Source organism: Equus caballus, chromosome 4 (genome assembly GCF_041296265.1).
Source record: "Equus caballus isolate H_3958 breed thoroughbred chromosome 4, TB-T2T, whole genome shotgun sequence".
Classification (NCBI taxonomy): domain Eukaryota; kingdom Metazoa; phylum Chordata; class Mammalia; order Perissodactyla; family Equidae; genus Equus; species Equus caballus.
Window position 1 is genome coordinate 11,196,742 of NC_091687.1, and position 4,718 is coordinate 11,201,459.

Below are 4,718 nucleotides of genomic sequence, written 5' to 3' on the forward strand. Positions count from 1 at the left end.
GAGTGCGCGAACTTAAACACTTGGCCACGGGGCCGGCCCCAGGGATTTTTTTGTAAAAAAATTTCTCCAAGAGTTAGTAGCCTTTTAGAAGACAGATTGTCTTAAGAGGGTTATTATACAAAGATTCTTGTTTAATAATAAACTTACAAGTCCTGATCTAACTATGTTCTCTGTATCACTGGACCCTTAGGTAAAACTTGAAAGAAAGGGAGTTTCAGCTCAATAGAAGAAAGAAATCATGGGGCCGGCCCATGGCCGAGTGGTTAAATTCACAGGCTCCACTTCAGTGGCCTAGGGTTTCACAAGTTCGGATCCTGGGCGTGGACTTAGCACTGCTCCTCAGGCCATGCTGAGGCGGCGTCCCACATAGCAGAACTAGGAGGACCTACAACTAAAATATACAACTGTGTACTGGGGGATTTTGGGGAGAAGAAGAAGGAAAACAAAAAGATTGGCCACAGATGTTAGCTCAGGGCCAATCTTTAAAAAAAGAAGAAGAAAGAAATCAACAATAATGTCTACAACAGGATGGGCCGCCTCAAAGGAAAGTAAGCTGCCGCTCGCTGGGGAGTCAAGCTAATACTGCATGAGTATTTGTCAGGAAATTGTAGAACAGATTTAACGTTCACTGATGGAGAAAAGTAAAGGAACTCCTTGACCAATGATTTCTCAAACTAGCCAATCAGAATCACTTGAAGAGCATGTTAAAATTCAGATTCCTTGGCCTCACTTGTGGAAATTCTAATTTAGGAGGCCTGGAATGGAGCCCTGGCATCTGTATTTTTAGAGAAATCCTCAGAAGACTCTAACGTAAAGTCACATTTGGGATCCATTACCCTATGTTGGTTTCTCAAAATGGAGGATACATGGTCTCCCCCAAATATGTCCATAGAACGTCTCCCCTCCCCTCCAGGAGCTGCAGACCTCATTTTAAGAAATATTGCACCTAATGTCAAAATGAAACAATCACTCCACATTTATGATTTTATTTTGGTAGAATTATTTTATCAGTTATAAAGATAAAACTCATATATTTTAGTAACAATACACAACTGAAAGTTTTATAGATTGTCTTTCATTTCTTGAGGCAGTGTTTTCCCAGCCAGAATACTCTTAGCTCTATTCTATATAGATATATTCTTAATAGTGAATGTGTTCACTATATTCGTAACTCAAGAATACAGTTGGAGAAATCAGTTTGAGAAACATTGTACTAGAAGTTGTCTAAAGACCCTGAGATTTAGCAATCTGGTAACTGGAGTTTCCGGTTTGGGCTGAACTAACTCCTAAAGAAAGTTCTTAGGGAAAAAAAATGAAAACTGGGGGTGGGAGTGCAGGTCCAAGCCAGGGAAGCGAGCAGGTGACATATCAGTTCTCAAGGACAGGACCTGAGGCTTTTAATAAAAGCCCTTATTCAGGGCCAGGCACACCGTAGGCAATCAATAGATATTTGTTGAATGAATAAAGCGAGGAAGAGGAGGACAGACATCATGTGTGTCATAACCAGATTCTTTGCCTTTATTTGTGGCTAAGCCGGCCACATAAAAAACCTCTAAAAAACCATTTTTGGGAGAATAAGGAAATTTGAATATGATTTGAGTATCTCATGTTATTAATTTATTGCAAATCCTATTGACATTAGTTTACTGTTTTAGATGTTAGGAATTTATTATTTTTTGTGAGGTGCAATAATGGAATAATGATGATGTTTTAAAAGGTCTTTCCAGGAAGAGATGTATATTCATGTATTTATGGGTGACATTCATGATGTCTCAAGGAAAAGATGAAACAAAATTGACAAATTGTTGCTAGCTGTTGAAGATGAGTGATGTGTTTACAGGAGTTTATTATGATATACATTGTGCTATTCTTAAGTAAATAGACTCTTTTCTGACAGAATCCAATCTTGTTGTCCTAAGACATATGTATGTAATGAATTTCAACTTCGCTCCTATGTATCCAGCATGGGACTAGTTACGTAGCATCCTGGGAGAATTGAGAAAATAGTCATTAGTTACGTAGCATCCTGGGAGAATTGAGAAAATAGTCATTCAAAATACTCGAAGTGTTTTCCACGTGGTTTCTGTGGTTCCTCCTCATCAGTGGAGAAAGTTTGAGAGAGGTCTAAAACCTGTAATCCAGAGGGGACACCCAGTTAGGAAACAGCAAGGCACACCTCCTCGCCTCAGTGCACCCCCACCTGAAATGGAGATAACAGTGCCTACCTTCTAGGTGGTTGGGATGAACCACCTGCCCTTCTTGTTGTCCTCGACAATTGTTTTTGCGCTGTCTGAACTTGGTGGCTTTTGACCAAGGTCAAAACAGGGGATGAAGGAAGAGAAAGCTACAGAAGAAAAACAATTACGGACATATTCCTCTGGACGCTTCTCACACTTCTCTGCTTCTCTGCTCCTTAGCCCCCACAGAACTCAGCCTCATCTCTTTTCCCCTTCTCTCCTGTCCCTAAAGCAGTGCACATGCCTTTCAAGATTTTCTGACAATGACTAGGGAGTTGAAGGGCAGGATTTGGAGGGGAAAGTGCTGGCTAGGGCTGTGCATCCCACGTGGACCGGTTTCCTATTCTGATCCCACGACTCTTTGGCCATGTGATCTTGAGCAATTACCTAACCTCTCTTAGCTTCAACTACATCTCCTGTGAAACAAAGATGGTATCACCCAACATGTTGTTGGAAGACTGAGTGAAGCATTATATGGAATGTGCCTGGTGGACTGCATGGCATACAGCAGATGCTCAATAAGTTAGTGATAAGGGCAAGAAAAGGCTCCCAGTGCTGCCTCCCTCACATCCCCCATCATAGCCGCTCAGACCTCACAGGAGGATCATTTGAACTTTGAATTCAAGGTGCTGATAATTGGTTTCTAGAAGGCGAGGTCAGGGGAGAGAAGACCCAGAGGAGGGTTGGTGTGCTTCTCAAATGACTCCCTCTATAAGAGCTGACAGTGGGGTTTTAAGTGAGGGAGATGAGAAGGAGAGTGCTTGCAAGATGGGCAAGGGGAATTCCTAGGGCAGATGGTGGGGGTGGTAGGGGAGAGGTACACTCCAGAGACATAGGTAAGACCTGAGTTACCTGTAAATACGAATGTTTCCTACAAGTAAACAGAAGAAACTTAGTACTATGTGCCGAGGATAATCCTCTACAGATATTTACAGTATTAACTCCTGTAACCCTCCCAGCAACCAATGAGGTAGGTACAATTTCATCTCCATTTTACGTATGAGTGAACTGAAGCAAAGACCCAGTAAGTGACTTGCTCAAGGTCCCCCAGCTGGTAAGTGGAGGGGCTGAGCTCAGACCAGGCAGGCTTGTTAACATCCATCCTTGAAATTGATGGTGCTTGTGTGACCCTGCGTTGAGGATGGCACAAAAAGTCACCACAGTTTGGTTGATCTTTCTTCCCCTGAAGAGTGGGTCACCCTAACAGCCCCTGGTTTTCTCAGCCAGAACATCTTGAGTCTCCAGCACGTTTTTTTTCTCCTTCAGGCTTAGTTCCTGGATCCCTCTTGGCTTGTCCATTGTCTGTTCTTAGATGGAGTGTCCTCTCTCTGTTCCAGTGTATCTGTTAGGGTTCAATCAGAGAAGAAACAGCACCACTAGGAGCAATATAAAATAGGGACTTATAGTCACTAAATAATTTGGGGAGCTGGTTAAACAGTCTATGTACTGCTGGTCCTGCAGCCTGAAGTGTGTAGGGCAGGTAATCTGGAAGTGAAGATGGGGGACAGCAAAGACAAACTGGAAGCCACGAGCACGAAGCTGGAACCAAAGGACAGATTGGAATCAAAAGTCTCCAAATTCAAGGAAGTCGGTATCCTAAAGAAGCTGAAAGAGGCTCCAGTCGGGGCTGGAGGAGCAGTGACCCAGCGGCTGCCCACACCAACAAGGTGAGCCAGCAGACAAGGCCACCAGGAGCAGGAGCTGTGACAGAGCCTCACGCCCTGCACCAGTCTACATAGAAGGAACATGGCAGCTCTTTCACTTCCACCTTCCAAATTCCACACCAGCGCTCTCCTGTAGCCCATGCCAACCCGGAACCATGCAAGAGAGGGAATTCTGGGAAATGTAGTTCCAGTTTAACTAAATTGTTAGAATCTCAAGCCACACACCTGGGATAGGATGCCCTATTTTTTCTGGGCAAGCCCCAACATTCTTTCTCTGGCTGTCAAAAAGCTGAGGGGAAAACAAAACAAAACTCCTGCCCAGGGAATTTCTTGTCTTTAGTATTTATTTTGAGTTTTGGTTTAGAGCAAAGGTGGAATTATTCCTTCTGCCAGACCCACCCAGGTCTGGGTCCTTTGCTTCTCTTCAGAACCATCCAGACCCTCTGTCCTTGGGCCTCTTCTCCCCAGCGGTGGGTTGTCACCCCAATCAAAACTCAGTTGTGATGAGCCGAGGATCCCTGACAGTCACCAGGGTTTTTGATGAGTTTGGGAAGCACAGCGGAATTTTTTCAGGGTCTTAATTATATAAGCATTATGTTCCAAAGTATATTTTCCCTTAAGTCCCGGACAGTGTCTTTTGACTTTGCCATAATGACATGAAGTAACATAAATGACAGTGTACCATTCTCATCTCCAGGGTAGGGCTAGGCCCAGAGTTGCTTTTATTTAAATACTCTAACAATTGGAGGTACCGTGGCCTAGGTTAGTGCTGTCAAACCACTGTAGGGCTGGTCAAAACTCTCCTGGTTCCCATCCC

The 4,718-nt window shown here is 43.7% G+C and overlaps 1 long non-coding RNA gene across 1 annotated transcript; it reads right to left on the reverse strand.

Annotated features, from left to right (window-relative positions):
- Positions 1–1,493: 1,493 nt before the first annotated feature.
- On the reverse strand, positions 1,494–3,994 carry LOC111773075 (uncharacterized). Its single transcript, XR_011437725.1, has 3 exons — positions 3,090–3,994; positions 2,226–2,344; positions 1,494–2,131 (listed from the first exon to the last, which is right to left on the reverse strand). It is a non-coding gene; the product is annotated as an uncharacterized lncRNA (long non-coding RNA).
- Between the last annotated feature and the right edge of the window lie 724 nt (positions 3,995–4,718).